Genomic DNA, 18,525 nt, shown 5'->3' on the forward strand with positions numbered 1-18,525 from the left:
TCAAAGAACATCTTTTAGTGAGTTGATCTTCTAGCAGTACAAGATGTCCATCTCTGTGAGAGTCCCCAGGAACAGCCCATGCACTCTTCTCCATACACTGAGCAAATCTATTGTCTGTGAAGAGGTGGGTAGCATGTTCAGTAAGATTTCTAGATTGTGAGATTACTGTGCCAGTTACATAATGTTTGCATTCCTGAAACCCTGTAGAATCTTTAAATATGTTTTTGACCCAAAATATGGTATATGGTGCTCCCGACGTCTCAAGGACTAACTCCTACCTACGCTTGGCTGCCTCCCCGTTGGAGCTCCTTGTACCTTGAGCATGGACTTGCCACTCAGTCCTGGTCACCTGCCCATCAGAGTTCCCCAACGATGCAGGTACTTAGCAGTCAAAAAATATGCATGTAACAGTTAACCTCATAAATTGGAAAAGGGTCTTAAAATCTCTACTTTTACAATACTAAGTATTTTTGATGATTCTTCTGCCAATTTCTCTCATGGCTGATTTCCATCTGATCTGTGAGGGTCAGAAAACTGGATTGGACAAGGAGGACCTTGGTGTATCGCGTAGACTGCTATCCTGTTTTGCGGAAACTGCCAAAATGTTTGGCCTGGAAGTCAGCCTGAAGAAAACGGAGGTCCTCCATCAGCCAGCTCCCCACCATGACTACCAGCCCCCCCACATCTCCATCGGGCACATTGAACTCAAAACGGTCAACCAGGTTACCTATCTCGGCTGCACCATTTCATCGGATGCAAGGATCGACAACGAGATAGACAACAGACTCGCCAAGGCAAATAGCACCTTTGGAAGACTACACAAAAGAGTCTGGAAAAACAACCAACTGAAAAACCTCACAAAGATAAGCGTATACAGAGCCGTTGTCATACCCACACTCCTGTTCGGCTCCGAATCATGGGTCCTCTATCGGCATCACCTACGGCTCCTAGAACGCTTCCACCAGCGTTGTCTCCGCTCCATCCTCAACATTCATTGGAGCGCTTTCATCCCTAACGTCGAAGTACTCGAGATGGCAGAGGTCGACAGCATCGAGTCCACGCTGCTGAAGATCCAGCTGCGCTGGGTGGGTCACGTCTCCAGAATGGAGGACCATCGCCTTCCCAAGATCGTGTTATATGGCGAGCTCTCCACTGGCCATCGTGACAGAGGTGCACCAAAGAAAAGGTACAAGGACTGCCTAAAGAAATTTCTTGGTGCCTGCCACATTGACCACCGCCAGTGGGCTGATATCGCCTCAAACCGTGCATCTTGGTGCCTCACAGTTTGGTGGGCAGCAACCTCCTTTGAAGAAGACTGCAGAGCCCACCTCACTGACAAAAGACAAAGGAGGAAAAACCCAACACCCAACCCCAACCAACCAATTTTCCCCTGCAACCGCTGCAACCGTGTCTGCCTGTCCCGCATCAGACTTGTCAGCCACAAACGAGCCTGCAGCAGACGTGGGCATTTACCCCTCCATAAATCTTCGTCCGCGAAGCCAAGCCAAAGATATCCCTGGATGCTGGGACAAAATCAACTGGCTGAACTTTGACAATGTTTTGAATGGAGGGTAAATGATTCTATTCCTTAAAACTACATTGATGTGTACAAATTAATGTTATTTTAGCCCCATAAGGTGATTAGATGCTCAGAATAGTCAAATAATGGCAAAAATTTCATTGATTGATCATTTGATGCCAGTTGTGTGAATTGTAGCATCCAAATCTTTTTTTTGGCGTGAAATTTCGACATTTCCATATGGTGATCTGGTTTTAAGGGGAAATCTATTAGTTTTTCATTTGAATAACAAACATTACTATTTAATTCACTCTAGCCCCAGGGAATTGGGCAGTGACTGATCTGAACACTGCAATATTTATACTCTCTTCACTGCAGGGAAGTAAAGATTCACCAGCTGAAGAAATCTTGTTATCTGCAGTGAGATGTGTGATCTTATTGCCATTGCCCTGACTTCAGTGGCATCATACAGGCCATTAGAAATGGTGCATTGACTGCTTTCATTGTGTACTGGGGAAATGAATTTTGTTAAGTCCATTGTAATTCACTCACCAACAGTAATTGCTTCATTTTCTTTTGAGGGAATATTCCTGGAAATATTGCACTGACTTTATTGGTTCCATTTCTTGATTCCACTTCTCTGGGAAGTTACATCTTTGAGGATTTTATAGATGCCTTCCACAAGACAATCAAATGGTTTTATTGATGGATGTAGACAATAAATTGTGTTTGCTAATACAAATTGTGTTTGCTTGATAGTGTTAAAGTGTTAAACCTGAAAAGTTTTTTTTTTCTCTGTTTGAACATAAACTCGTGCAGTCGCTGTTCATCCAATACCAGTTAATACCAGTGTGGTGAACCTGGCTTTTCCCTGTTCTGTCTGTACCTGTGGCTCTTCCCTCTTAAGTTACCAACACCATAATCCCTTTGGCCAGAGGTATCACGACAAGCAGGCCCACCAGTTATTACCCCCGAGGGAACGGCCAGGTGGAGAGGGAGAGCACACTGTGTGGAAGGCCATCATCCTTGCCCTCAAGTCCAGGGGGATACCGGTCTCTCACTGGCAGGAGGTCCTTTCCAAAGCCTCCATGCAATCAGGTTGTGAATTTTCTGCTTCCTCAAGAAGACAGCGTCGGCAACAACCCTGCCATTCTGGTTGATGTCTCCAAAGGTGGTTCTGCCACAGAAACATGTGAGGGGTCCAGCTCCTCCATATGAACCCCCATTATGTGTACACTGCCTACCCAGATGAGTGTGAGGAAACTGTCTCCATCCAGGACCTTGCGTGCCCGAGGAGCATACCTGCTAAACAGCACCCCCCTCCTCCTTTCATGGACACTCACGACATAATCACCCCAACCCTATCTCAGTCACTCTGGTCAAATTGCAACGCCCCCAACAGGTTGACGCAGCACTGAATGTCTAGGACTCACCAACGACTCCAGCTATAACACAGCGACCAACTCTCTGCTGATCACAACACTAATTTATCTGGTTCTGCCCTACTCTGTGACTGTATATGTGACTCCTGCCTCTGCATCTGGTATAAATGTTCCATGATGCAATTAGCCCTCAAGTTCTTTAGAGCAGTGAAGGTTAATTTTTAAATGCGTCAAGAATCATTAAATGTTTTGAATAAAGTCAATGAAGAGAAGCTCTTTCTGATAGCAGAATGATGGCAAGAGAGAATGATTTACAGTAAACCAGATATCTGAGGAGGAACCTTCCTCTGTTTCTTTCAACCACCAAGTTCCTGGCATCTGAATTGCTGTTCTGGAGAGGGTCAGAGTCATGCAACATTGTCTGGGTCTTTGGGCCCAACTTGTCCATGCTGATCAAGTTGACATTTTGCAGTCATTCCATTTGCCTGCTTTTGGACATCTCCTTCTAAATCTGTCCAAATGCCTTTTGAGGATGGAGGAAGCAAATTTAAAGGAATATTTTGGGGGGGGGGGGGAAATGATGATTACATATTTGAAGAGTGAAAATCCATTAGATCCAGGGAAAGAATGGGGTTGGGAATCAATTGGATACATTTGATTGGTTAAATAGTATCCGTGATCCTCTTTCTGGTGTTGCTACATTTTTCATTGGGGTTATTAACCTCCAATTTCCTGAAGAACCATATATCATGATTGAGAGTGAGATTATATTTAAAAAAAAAAACAAACTCTGGAAAATCCACTTTTACTTCGTGGTTTGATTAATGGGTTCAACGGATAAACATCAGAGTGTTACTGTCAGCTGAATTGCAAGTTCTTCTGGGAAACTCAGCATTCAATCACTCCAATGGCATCCATATGGTTCCGGGGTGGGGGGGGGGGGGGTGCGCGTTGCAGGAGGAAGCCCAAGAAGTACATAGAATTTACAGAAGTGTATTTGGTCTCTTTCTATATATTTTTGTGCTGAGTTGCAATCTGACAAGGTTGGCAAGGAAACTATGTTGTTGGAAAGGCCACAATTCATGTCCATCCCTGCTGGTTGATTTCAGGTTGCCAGTCTATTAATAGAAAAGTCCAGGGTGCATTCTTGTATTTCTTGCATGGCTCACCTTAACTTCAGAAATCCTACTGATGCACTTTACATCCTTGGGAACCACTGTGTCAGCAAGAAGCATCATTTCAATGGATCAATCTAAATAAAAGCATCAGCGTGAATTCAGAAAGGCTCTTAGCACCCTCCTTGAGATTTTCTTTTGATTCTTTCCTTGATAAGTAGCTATTATTTATTTCCCACATATCTCCTTCATGTTGCACTGCAGCAACCACGTTATGTAATTCTCTTTAATGCAAGAGACCGCTTTTCCAGTTGCATCTTCATCTTTAAAAATTTCACATTGGAATTCTTATTTATCATTGCTGGAGGATTAAATCAATATTTGCCTTGTCTTCCTTGTTGTTACTTGAATCAGATATTATATTGAAAGTATCAACTTTCATTGTTTGCTGGTTGTTTTTTTTTAAAAAATAATTAATTCGGCGCTGTACTGACCATTTATATAAAAAAAATTATTGAGGAAAATAAAAGATGTCTTGTTTCTAAAAGAAAGCAGTTTTACTCATTTGAGGTAAGTAGTTCCTGCTGTGTTGGCACAAATGAGAATTGTAGCCTGTGGCAAGAGACAAGAGTATTGCAGATCTGTGTCCTGTGTGTGAATATATCGGAATACGTTGTTGATCTCATTTTGAAAATAGTTAATGGGTGTGTATGCTAGCATGTGCCGTAAAATGATAGACATCTATGATTTAGAAGGATAAATATCAAATATTATGGGCTCTATGCCATTATAATAGATGCTCCTACAGATATTTAGTATACTATGAGTGTATAAAACATGTCGTGTACTAGTGCTGAAAGGGTAGCAAAGTAGGTAATATTTCTATGTCGCATTTTTTAAAAGTATTTACTTATGTTATTGGCAGCAGATTAAAGCAAATAAACTGCTGGCCTGATTTCTGAGCTCCAAGTGTGTGTAAGTGACCATTGCAAGGGCATCTGACATTTTTAGCATTCGATGTGATAGATATGTACAAAAGATGAATCATTTGCATCTGTTTAAATATTCAAATTTTAAAGAATATTGCTGAGTTTTCTTTCATTTTTCACATGCAAGTAATTCGTGGTATTTAAAATGTCTGATACAGTTTGGGCAGTTCACGACACTGTGCCGACTGCCAGGGCTCCAAGCAAACTTTAAACAAAAGTCACAATTCTTCACATTGCATTGCAGGTCAGCCATCTTGAGTATAACAAGAAGAAGTTGTCATTTTGGAACTAATTTGTACCACCTGGTAAGTGAGAAACGTGTAGTTTTTTTTCTGAGTTGAAAGGGAGTGAGCATTTTAGATTTGAATGGGATTATTGAAAAGCAAAGCTGATTGAATTTTGAGAAGCTTCTTAACATTGCTGTGGCTAGGAAAGAGGATATCAGAGTTAAAAAGTAATGTTTGGGAAACTTTTATTGCTTTCATGTGTTGGGCAGCTTGGAAGATTGAGTTAGACAAGCTTGGTGATCATAATGAAATCCAGATTGAGGCTGGAAATTACCATTCAATTGCCGAAGTTCGTGTCTGTCCTTGGGACAAGTATATCAAGGTGAATGAAGTATTGAGACTAGTGTAGGAACAGTGAACTCCTTTGTGATTAGAGAACACAGCAGTTTGTGTTGATCTATTGTTCTGTGGCTTGCACACTTGACGGCAGGTAAATTTCCCACTGTAAACTCTGGTTGTTTTCGGGTAAACGTTTCATAGCCTGTTATTTCATTGTGTTCTTTAATGGTTGAAAATTCAAAGTAAACCTCAAAATACAAGTCTAATAGTCTCTTAGAAGATTCTATTTGTACCTGCCTCGACCATTGTAGCTATATGTGCATTCCATCCCCTCCATCCCTCTCTTGGAGGGGGTGAAAATGTATCAATGTATCTCTTGCATTCTTCTTTCTTCCCCCCCCCCCCCCCCCCACTATCCTGTATTTACCCCCAAGCACTGTAGAGCTCGTCGGAAGAATCAAAGACTTGTTGATCCAAACCAAGGCTTTTATTAGCAAAAGACAGGAGCTCTTCACAGGTGGCCGACCAGTCCGGAATGATCCGACCTGGCTAGGGACACAACCCTTTAAGGCCCAGACAGTAGGTGTGGCTTAGCTCTCAGCCAATCGCTGTAAGCACAGTCTAGATACTGTAACTATATACATTGGTGATAGATCTGTATTATCACAAGCACCTATAAAGTTAAGCCCCATAATAATAACTACTCAATCCTGGGGGGGAAAAAGCCTCTGACTACCCACACACTAAGTGTCTCTCATCCTCAGTTGCTCATTCAAACTATCTCAAAAGGCATGCTCTCCAATCCAGGCAACATCCTTGTAAATCTCCTCTGCATTCCTTTCTGTAACATCCACATCTTTCCTGCAAGGAGGTGACCAGTCCAAGTGGGGACGAACAAAGTTCTTGCATAGTTGCAAGTATATCAAGGTGAAGCAAGTATTGAGACTAATGCAGGGATAGTGAACTCCTTCATGACTAGAGAACATAGCAGTTTGTTCACTGAGGAGATGAGAAGTACTGGAGGTTTAGGGGTCTTTGCTTTATAGATGCTTGGGAGTAAGTGCAAGTGGTATGTTCTCTTCTGCCACACCCTCACCCAGTGGTAGATGCATGGAATGCCCAGTAGCAATAGTAGTGGAGGCAAATACAATAGGGTCTTTTAAAAGACTTGGGATTTTTCACTCATCCTGCTTGTCAAGGCTTTCTAATGGCTCACTCTTGTTCTGTTAAGCCATTTGTTGAGCTCTTTACCATCTTTTCCTTGCCTCAATGGGATATTCTTGTGCAGAGTGCCATGCATATAATGATCGGAATATTTGCCACATTTCTGCTGGGCTTTTCCCTGAGTGCTCCCAATTTGTGCTCCCACACTCCTGCCTAATACCAATATATTTTCCCCTTCCCCCAATGAAATTTTTTTTTTCGAGAGAATGCATGTTTTCCCCACTGAGATCTGTAAAATTGAAGCAACTTCATTGGAATAATCCATTTTGGGAAGTCTTTCATAGTAAATGGGGGGTGATGGGGGGTGGTGGCATATGATAACAAGCAGAAAACTTTGAATGTTGCTTATTTCCATTATTTCCTATCGTTGAGTTAGAAAGTCATAAAATTGGATATCATAGTAAGGTTGCACAAATGTGACATGATTTTTCATCAAAGAAATCTTGACTCAGTGTGAACTTGGCTCATTTTGCACTGTTCTTGTTTCTGAAATAGACGACAATGAGCTCAAGACTCACTTTGGCTGACCCTTTAGTGTGTTTATTAAAATACTGGATGTGAAAATGATGACTTTCATTCAGTGCTGCTACTCGCAGCAAACAGTGATGATTCCATCTTGTTATGTGAAGGAATGTTGTGTTTCATCATTCTTTCAACAGCAAATCAAGTAAATGAACTAGTAATCCTTGTAACTTTTGTCAAACATCGTATAAACATACTCTGCAATAAACAAGGCTAGACTGTGTGCCTTTCTTCAGTGTTTCTGTATGGTTATTTGGGTGCCAGATGAATGTTTTGCAGGAGCCTATTATAATGGAGGTAGATATTAATATTATACTTGCACACAATTGAAATTATTTTATGGAATGAAACAACTTGGTAGCCAAGGCAATTGAGTGAGGAAAATGTTAGCATTGGATGTTGCATTGAATGAACAGGGTGATGAAAATGTTTTCGGTATCCATGGTCTTTGAAATACCCTTTGCTTCATAATTGGGTGACTTGTGCCTGCACTGTGCTCAAGTTAAATGATATGGCTCAAAGGTCCTTATGGTCGAATGGCTTGCCATCCGTTGGTGTTGCTCGAGTAACACCTTATAGAGTGAGGGTCTGGAAAGTGGTCACGCTCACAGAGCTCTGGCAGAGCCAGGGTTTTGCCTCTCCGAAGGCAAGAAGTAGAATTGGTATCAATAATCTTTGGAAATTGAGCATGGTAAATATTTGTGTTGGGTAACACAGAAGACATGGAAAGACTTCAGTAGGTTGGAATTGTTGTAATTTTATTATGGCAAGAGTTTTGCAGGGGATTTGTGGTTTAAGCTGAACTTAATCCAACATGGGACTTTGAAAGAGCAATAATGTCATGGCAGTTTTTCAAATTCTCTGTTCTGCATAACATGCTGCAGTGATGGGATAAAATGTTGGCCGGTGTCTGCTTATCTTGATCCCCTCAGTGAGCAATAAGAAGAATGTGTTTACAACTGAGGAATGACCTGACAAGGTCTGATTTGTTCATCACGTGGTGTGATAGTCCTTGAATGTTTTGAATATGATAATTCACTTGTCAACAAAGATGGTCCACGACAGGAGGCAAACTGTAATACTTGGCTTGTGCCAGCGCAAGGAGATTTGCAAAATTGTTCCATTCAGATTGAGCCCATAGCTGCAGACTTGAATTTCTCAAAAGTTACCAACAAGTCACGTCTCCATTGTGATAGTTTTCTTAAATTTAAAGTTAATTAATGGAAGATCATCCAACAAAAACACAAGGGAATAAGAGCACGATCGGAGAGACACTTTTGACAGACTCAAACTAATGAGAGGTGTGATAGTACAGATCTATCACCAATGTACATAGTGTATATAGTTACTGTATCTAGACTGTGCTTACAGCGATTGGCTGAGAGCTAAGCCACACCTATTGTCTGGGACTTAAAGGGTTGTGTCCCTAGCCAGGTCGGATCATTCCGGACTGGTCGGCCACCTGTGAAGAGCTCCGGTCTTTTGCTAATAAAAGCCTTGGTTTGGATCAACAAGTCTTTGGTTCTTTCGACGAGCTCTACAAGAGGTTTATTTGTTGGGAAGTACTAGGAAAAACAAAGTATTGAGATAACATAAAATAATTGTCTTGCAATTTTTATCAAATGATTTCTTTTGGTGTGTTCAGCGTTTAAAAATTTATAAAGAAGCATGACCAATTCTGGTTACATTGCTAAAGTTGGAGGGGATACAAGATTCCATTTGAATCCAATCATTGCCAGATTGTGTTATCCATCTGTTTGAATCACCTCCATCCTCAAATGTTCAAGATTTTTATTGTATAACACAAAATTTCCTTTTGTCTACTGAAAAGTAGATAAAGATATGCCATCAGCAGAAATTGCCTGGTACCCCTTACAGTCAGTCATAAAAGCAAAAGAGAATTTCACCCCCCCCCCCCCCCACCCACCGAGTCACTGAGTGTACATGGATTCACCTTCAGTGCTCCAGTAGTCATCCAACCTTCGGTGCAAACCATCGGCAACCCGATGCATTCCTCTCTGTAACATCCACATATCTGAACCTCAGTCGTGGTCGGGAAGCCTTCAGGGCCATTAGCACCCTCTTGTATCTCAGTTTTGATATCTGGTACCCCTTCATCCAGTCTCCAACACTTCTCATCCTGGTGTGAGTCTTGTCCGCAGTCGCCCGCGGCCTGCGTGGGTTCCTCACCCTGTATCACCAATAACCTGGCGCGTTCTTCAGCCTCGCTGATCTGTGGCTGTGGTTTCCATCCCCTGTTGCCTCCTGCTGCTTCTCAAACGTGGGTGGTCTGCCCGTTTTCTGGTGTCCAGTGTCAGTCCTCTACTTCTCCAGAGTCTGCAACACAACGTAACTGCTATCCATCATAGTCACCACTACCTTGGGCCCAAACCCAATGGTTGCAAGATTTTAAATATATACTGTTGCTCCTTTAACAGGCCAATTTAAAGCCTGTGTGGAGCTGACAACTGTTGGATTGGGCATTTGGACCATGTGAGTGAGCACCATGCCTCCCCTCCCGGCTCTCTGTGCCCATACCAGTGTTGCCTTTACAGTAGTTCTTGCAGTGCCACCATTTTTTTTATCTGTGATTTATCTTGTGTAGCAACCAGATGAATTTTAGTTCTGCCACTTTTTCCATTTAAAAAAGTTGGCCCCACCGGATGCAAGGACGGATTGCGGGAGAGCCTGGTTACTCGCGAAGGAAGAGAGAATCATTCTTGGAAGAAGAAATTGAACCTTGGCAGTTCAAACTCGCTGGCACTTCTCACCTCCTGCACTCCAAGCTAACTGACCGCATTAAAATTGAGTCCTTCACTCTATGCTATCCTGTGTTTCATCTCTGTACAAAAATTCTGTGGAACAAACTAACTTATTGAAACTTGGCTCCATCATGCCATGTGGTTCAAATGCTTCATTTTTTTTAAAAAAAAAAGCTCAGCAACAGGTGTTTGATGTGGCCATTTGTACTTGTGCCTCTATCGTTAAATTGAATGAGAGTTGCTTTCAAACACAAAAATTATTCCATTTAGAAAGTCCACTTGCTGGCATTGAGTTTCTTTTTTTTTGTTATTGCTTTGTTTCCGAGTCCATCTGATCCTATGCTTAGCAGATGGCAACTATTTCTCAATTTCATTCGATGACCTTGACTCAGTACAGGTGACTCCTGCATTACGGTGGTTCAGCGAATGTGACTTCATCCAGTGTTTCACAAATCACCACTTTTTTTTTTACAAACGATAAACAAATTGAGGTAATTAAGAAAATTCACGGGGAATTTGCGGGAAGAAAGAATAAATAAGAAAGATGTTTACTCAATACTCCTTTCTTGGCACGTTTTTCCTTGGAGAAAATTGTGACATGGTCTGTTTTCCAAGAGCCCAATCCACCTGGAATATGGGAGTTGCCTGATTTTTAATTCATCATGCTTTCCTCAGTAAATGGACACTTGACTTGTAATGTGTTGCCATTAATGAGTTATTAATATTATAAAAATATTTTATTTAAATATTTGTCATTTGACCTAGTGCTTTTTTTATAGTCTCTAAGCTCTAAGAGTAAGTACTTTGTCAAAACGGCAAGGTGAATTTGATGCAGAGGTTGTAACTTCATGGTTTGTAGGGTGGAATGGGCAGTCTCCTCTACTGTCTTTTGGCCTCTGTCCAATGTTGTACTTGATTAGAATTCAATGTATGTAGAAAGTCATTGGTGTGAAAACGCCCAAGATGAAATTTAACCTCCCCTGTGCTGAGTCATTTGGAGAATTGGGCGAAATTCCAATGTTCAAGCAGAGAGCATGGGAAAAACCTCATTCCCTTGATGTTTGTCCTATGCTATGGATTACTGTAAAACCTGGTGTATATGCCAAGGTTTTTGCACTCGTCTTTTGGAAGAGTGAAAAATGGGTAGGGTGATCTTGTCAGTGTTTGTCTTCTTCTTTCTTTGGCTTGGCTTCGCGGACGAAGATTTATGGAGGGGGTAAAAAGTCCACGTCAGCTGCAGGCTCGTTTGTGGCTGACAAGTCCGATGCGGGACAGGCAGACATGGTTGCAGTGGTTGCAGGGGAAAATTGGTGGGTTGGGGTTGGGTGTTGGGTTTTTCCTCCTTTGCCTTTTGTCAGTGAGGTGGGCTCTGCGGTCTTCTTCAAAGGAGGTTGCTGCCCGCCAAACTGTGAGGCGCCAAGATGCACGGTTTGAGGCGTTATCAGCCCACTGGCGGTGGTCAATGTGGCAGTTTGTCTTAAACTGGTTACAAACAAGCAACTGTTAAATTCAGCCTGTCATGTTGCCTTAGATCACTCTTTCCCGGTGGATTTTCTTCAAGCAGGCTTTGGGAACATTGTTCAATCATTTCCTTTCTCCACATTTATAATCTCTCATCTGACAGAGTTTGACCAGAATGTGCTCTGGTGGATTGTTGGAAATTTATTCCTTATCATCTTCCTAATCCAGATGTGGCTGATGAGATATTGGAAGTGATTTGAGTTTCTGGTGTTTCATCGTGAACTTGTCAGAGGATGATCTAATGAGTCAGGTTGAGAGAGCATCTTGCACATATTGAGCTCAAGGCTCATTGCTCTGAATGCTTTGATGAATGAGTTGACAATAGCTTGACACTTTGCATCCAAGCACGTGCTTGGACGTCATTACAAAGTGAGCATTTACATTGTCAGAAAATGGTTGATTTTAAAAAGTTGGAGATTCTCAAAAGTCCAAGTTTCCTTAAGCAGAGATTAATCTCTCCGCAACTGCAGCTTTTACAGTAGAAAGTGTAATGAAGTATAACAGCAGTCAGATTAGAGCTCGATAAAATAGGGGAGAAGGTACCTGAACATATACTATATGAGTGGGATGAAAAGCTGGTGCAACATAGGAATTCACCAGTGCTGCACCATCTGCTCAACATTTGGAAGAAGATTCATGTAGAAAGGAATAAAACAAATGATCATCTATTAATATTGACACAAAATCAACGAATCCCTTTCACAATAGATAATCTTTCCTTTAGAGAATGGGAGAGAAAAGGGATCAAAAGAATAGAAAATTGTTTTTCGGGAAATAAATTATTATCTCTTGCATACCACCAACTGAAAACCTACTTGAAGGACAAATTGGGAAACAGTCTGAGGTTACCAGAAGGAAGCAATTTTGAATATGTAATTACAGACACAATGATAATTAAAAGATTTATAACAAACATGTACATCAAACTGTATGAAAAAGAGAACGAGAAAACAAGCTGTAAACCCAAATAAAAATGGGAACAAGATCTAAAGATAAAGAATGAAACATGGGAAAAGCTATGCTCTGGAACTATGAGAGAAACAATAAACACGAGGTTACGCATGATACAATATAATTGGTTGCACAGGCTATACACCAAGCCCCAAAATTTAAATAAATGGGACCCAACAGTATCAGACAGATGTTTTCGCTGTAAGAAGTAAACGGGAACAACAGTACATGCAATTTGGGCATGTGAGAAAGTGGAAAAGTTTTGGGAAAATCTGGGAAAAGTTTTGGAACCAGGTATTAAATAAAATTACAAAAAGCAACATACCAAAAAATCCAGAGATCTTTCTTCTAAGTAATATAAGAAGTAAAGAACCTAGACTTGATTTGGATGGAGCACAAAAAAGATTTATTAAGATAGCCTTAGCTGTAGCAAAAAAAATGTATTATGTCAACCTGGAAATTAGAAGAGAGCCTGAGAATACAGCAATGGTACATAGAAATGAATAAATGTATTCCATTGGAAAAAATAACATATAATTTAAAAAATAACATCACAGTATTCGAACAAATTTGGGAACCGTACATGGAACACAACAGAGAAATCCTACCGCGAACCTCCACCGCCTAGAATGACAGAAGGAGAAGACGACGAAATGAACTGACCCAGTGTGTAAAAGTAGAAGACACAAATTTCTTGTTTATTTTCATTGTGCGATGACATTGTTTAATGGGTTTAACGTATCATATATGTTGAACGTTGAGTGGGTGGGGGGGGGGGGGGGAAAGGTGAAATGTTTGTGTGTATTTTGCTCAGTATGGTTCATAGTGTGAAAAATTTTTAAAAAGCATAACAGCAGTGATTTTTTTTTGGTATGTTGATGGGCAATTACTCCATTGTTTTCCTGCTTCCACTCCCAAGCATGTTTGAAGTTTGGATCTGGACATTACACTAGAAATTCACACTTGACAACAACATTTTTCAAAAGATCTGGTTCCTGAGAAGAAAATTGGGATTTAGATGGTCAACTTCAAGCTGAACACAAAGATAATTTCAGATTTGCTGCATCGCATAGGAAGTTGGAGAAACATTAAATTAACTTTCAATAAATTTACCATATACTCACATTTATACAATGTATTGCAGCTGTTGCAACATTGAGACACTTCTACAGTATCTAATCTTCCTGAAGACAATAAATGCTATTAAGTACGCTCACTATACTATTGCCTGAAGAACATGTGCATCAACATGCAGTCAGTCTATAATCAATGTAATACACATAATCTGTATTTGTGAGCTGCGTTCCTAGCCTAAGCATACCCAGGCCTAAGGCAACATTTACATAGCACCTGCATTGAGTGCATGGCCAGGAATGCTTGGACTGACTAAAACAGCTTGCTTTGTGAACAGTATACTAGTAGACTTAACATTTAACAGGAAATCACAAAAAATTGATTATATCTTTTTAAAAAAAAAGGTATGTAATAGGAAAGTTTAAAGATGATTTTCATGATCAGCCCAAAATCCATTAAAATACACTTAAAAGTGTTCAGGGAGCAAAATCTTAGTTGTCCAGTATTATTGTAAGCTTGGTGGGTGTCCTGGTGGTCGTCTCTCTAGAATTCCTAATAATCCAACATAGAATACAAAAAGAAACTGGTTATTTCACAATTGAGAATTCCGAGCAAGCTTTGAGGGGAATGATAGAAAGCTGTTATAAAAACAGAAAACCCTGGAGAGAGCAAGCAGGCAGACTTCTGATAAATTTCCAAATCCAGCATTATTTGACCCATTGGTTTGGTACAATTCAATTCTGAAGCTCTGTTCCCAGAGCTTCAGAAGTTGATTAATGAGTACCCATTCCTGAATTCAAATTAACGGTGTGTGAAGAGAGAAAGGGGTTTAAACTAGAAGGTGATTGAAATCTAGTTTCTTGGCAACTGATCCTACCAAAAAACAATAATTCTGAGAAGCTCAGCATTTAAAAAAAAAATCCATCACTGGATATTCCTTGTAAACATTTCTACCAGTTTGGTCTATTGATTGAGTGCTTCCATTATTTGCTTAATACACAAAATCGTTTACCAGAACTTGGATCACCTTGTACGCATTGTTTATACACTATCATTTTGGATATCCATTCTCTCTTCCTCCCCCACCACCAAAACCATTTCCTCCATCAGCTTTTGACTGTTCATGGGTTGGACATTTCAAGCAGAAAGAGCCAATAGGATGATTTGCTTTCTCCATTTAAGGCTGGTAGGCATTGGTTGATATTAAACATCCTAATAGGGAGTTTGTACCTTAACTGCTGTGGAAAGCAGCAGAAGGGCTCAACCTGGCTGCAGGCAGCAACCTCTCAGGGTGTTCATGGGTGGTGATCTTAGTGGTGAAGGATCAGAGGAAAGGGGTTCCATATTTGCAGCAGAACAGATGGACATCCAGACACATGGGAGCAGAGACCATGAGGGTAAGTGTTGGTTGACCCAACCTTGGGCTTGAATGCAATGCAGATAAACTGGGCAAATGTAAATGTCTTTCATGTGAAGCAGGAAAGAGTCAGATCACTTCTGTGGCCACCTTTACAATGCTACCTTTATTCTGTTCTTAATTCAAAGGTCCCTATAACTGGTGTAGAATTCACCGAGGGCATCTTGTTTCACTGCAGATGAAATGCACATTTCTTGCCAAAGTACAGGTACAGGTTTTAACCCCCTCCATAAATCTTCATCCGCGAAGCCAAGCCAAAGAAAAAACAGGTAGGAATTTGATTTCTAAGCTTGATGCAAGTGGCCCCCTCACTAATGCCAATTTCTGATGCAGCTGGAACTCCCCTCCCATCTTCCTCTGTATTGTCTCTATTAGCTCTCGGATTATCGGAATGATGGGCCACAAGGAATCTCCACTATTGCCCCCATCCTAAGTAATGCAAAAGTTTTGAAGTGAGTTGCTGCATCAGTATTTGGCAATGCAAAACAAGTATAATTGGCATTTAAATGTGAGTGCATTGGAAGTCATCCAAAATTTGAGCTATAAGATTGTTTGGAGAGGGAAAAGATTTGCATCAGTGTTTGGCTACGTAAGGTTAATTGGTGCACAGAACTACAAAATGGCAGGAGGGGTGTCCAATCAGTTAGGCAACTGGAGCATACAACCAGTTGTTGTCAATTTGAATTACCGTCCATTGAGTTGAAAACTAAAATCTTACTTTGGCTGGCAGCAAGCAGTATGTGGAAAGAATGACCACTTAACATGTGCATTGTAGCATTTAAAAGGCTTGAATATAGACACATGGACTCAGAGGGAACTGAGGGGCATGGATCATGTGCAGGGAGGAGAAATGAAGTTTAGTTTGGCTTTGTGTTCAGCATGAGCATTGAAGACTGAAGGGTCTGCTTTATGTTCCAAGTTGCCTCCCGTAATTTTACTTGATTGAAATCGTGGCGTCACAGTTAATTTAACAATTACAATGTGGTGAGCTCAAGTGACCAAAGTCGCATTTCTCCTTCCAGTTTCATAATAGAAGCTAATACTGGATAAAGGGATTTTTTAAAATCGGGAATATCGAGTATATTAGGAAAGACAAGGCTTGGTGTGGATTCTCAGCTGAATGGTCATGTTATGACTTTGAAATTCTTTTTTGGGGAGATGCTGGAGGCTTCAACTTCTGCAGGGCCTTGCTCTGAAATGCACTCCCACTAATGGATGACAGATTCCCTGCCCTCTGTTCAAGATGCTTTCAAAGAAGTGACCAACCAGCCAGAAATTATCAAATTAAGTTAGGGTTGAGAGGGATTTATACCTGTAAAGCAAAATCTGAAGTTGCAGGAAATGTAAATTTTTTTAAATAAATGCCTGTCCGTGTATTTCCGTCAAGATCTCTCCAGACAGAAGCAGTTGATGCATCCAATCCATGACTTATTGACTTGTGCTCATTGCAAAGCGAAGCTCTCTCTTCGGCCTGTCTGAATCTAGTCTCGTGGATTACCTCTTTTTAGTTGACATCTGTAGCTGTTCTGTATCCTTTTTAAATATTGTCTGTGACAACTGATCATTATTTGCTATGGCAATCTAGATTCTGTCTGACAAATGCAACTGTGCTCTGCAATTGAAGAAGGCTGATTTCCTTAACTGGTGTGCACCACAGACCACTTCATCCAGTGTGTCTCTGTCAACAATTCGTAAATATGAACTTGACAGCCCCATTTATCAGTCTTTCCTGCTACCACTCATTTTTTTCCCTCCCCTTTTCAAGTTCCTTTTTCAGTTATATTTGAATCTGCTTCCATAATCTTTCGTAGACCGTGCATTTAAAATCTTATCAGTTTAATGTGTTGCAATAAAAGAAAATAATTTCCTTGTTTTTACTGGCTTTTTCCTCTCGTGACCTTTTTCTTAGCAGTTGAACCATTTTCTTCTCGTTTGCTCTCACTGATTTTTGAGCACCTAACCTTTCTTTTTGCAAAATGAACAAATAGCGATGTGAAAATGAAGTTCTGTATCCAGGATATCACCTGAGCCAGAGGATATCGATTCTGAGGAGTGATTGGATAGGCTGGGCTGGTTTTCCCTAGAATGGAGGAGGCTGAGGGGTTGACCAGATTGAGGTATGTAAAATTATGAGATGTGTATTGGTGACAAAGTCAGAATTATTTCCCCAAAGTTGGGATATTTAAAAATGAGGCATCAGTTGAAGGTGAGAGCAAGGACGTTTGAATGCTTTTTAGAATGGAGTGGTTGAAATTCGGATCATGCTGACAGGAGATGGAGTTAAATTTAAAAGGCAATTAGACAGGCAATTGAGTGGTTAAGGCAAAGAAGGATACAGATGCAATGCAGGCAAATAGATGTGAACAAAATGGTCAGCATGGATGTGATGGGATGAAAGGCCTATGTACTTCTCTGTATGTTACATATGAGAATACAAGATCTATTTTCTCACCCTCTTTCCCACTTGCCCTTTGTTCTTCCTGAAAGCATTTGGCATTGTGTACTGCATTGTTCACAATAGTTCTCTGAACCATACCTGTGTAAATATATTACTATTGTATTCCATGTCGTTGTTCATGAAGCCAAGGATCATATTGCCTTTATAAAGTTCTTCCCAATTAGCCTATCACATTTCAAAGATTTTGTAAATCCTTACCAAAGTCTACTTCTGCACCCATGCCCTGCAACAAGCATCTGCAATTAAAAGTCTTCAATCACACTATCTATAGTATGAAAATATTTGAACTCCATCGTCAGTGATTTCTACAAATCAATTGCAATATTAACCATCCAATTATAGATTATGATGCATCTATTTCAATATGTTTCCTTACAGACTGCATTAAAAAAATACATCTTAATTGGTCATCCAAACTTTTTTGTGATCCAAAAACTTACTGCATACCAAGGAATTGAGACTGAAAACTTTCTGCTGATCATAAAATAGAAGTTTTGATTCTGTGACTGTTGCAGGAAATAGCTGAATACATGACTACATTGGAGTAATTTTGGTTTTGTAAATTATTTGTGAGAATTTTATTTTCTGTCCAAACATAGTATTCTACAAAAGCTTAACCAGCAATTAAGGATGTGATTGTGATTCGCTGGCATTTATGCCCAAAATTACACCAATAGAATGTGCAAGGGAACTGTTTGGCCCATCTTGTTTCTGCTAGCTCTTGGAGAAAATGCACCAAACCTGTTCTCCTTTAACCTATTCTCTCATGCCCATTAACTCCAGCTGATTCTCTGACTAATGGCCATACTGGTGAATATGCAAACCAGCGTATCTTCAGATGCTGAAGAGCCCCCAAACTCCTTGCAGTCTTGGGCAAATGTGGCACAACACTGTTGACTAGGGTTGGACAGTTAGTGTAGGGGTTAGTGCAAGACTGTCACAGTGTCTGCGATCAGGAACAGGGTTCGAATTCTGCGGTGTCTGTAAGGATTTTGTTCTCCTTATGACTGTGGGTTTCATCTGGG

At 40.6% G+C, this 18,525-nt stretch overlaps 1 protein-coding gene across 8 annotated transcripts in view; it reads left to right on the forward strand.

Annotated features, from left to right (window-relative positions):
• The window catches only part of LOC138735736 (band 4.1-like protein 1), a 251,623-nt gene that overhangs the window by 36,523 nt on the left and 196,575 nt on the right, over positions 1-18,525 (forward strand). The window contains exon 3 of one of the 8 annotated variants that reach the window (XM_069884040.1): positions 5,250-5,310. The exons of 6 other annotated variants lie outside the window; for them this stretch is intronic. The gene's annotated coding sequence lies outside the window, so the exon portion shown is untranslated. Of the gene's footprint in view, positions 1-5,249; positions 5,311-15,193; positions 15,312-18,525 lie in introns of those variants that run through there. One more of the 8 variants, XM_069884041.1, reaches the window with a different exon arrangement.

This window comes from Narcine bancroftii, chromosome 6 (genome assembly GCF_036971445.1).
Source record: "Narcine bancroftii isolate sNarBan1 chromosome 6, sNarBan1.hap1, whole genome shotgun sequence".
Classification (NCBI taxonomy): domain Eukaryota; kingdom Metazoa; phylum Chordata; class Chondrichthyes; order Torpediniformes; family Narcinidae; genus Narcine; species Narcine bancroftii.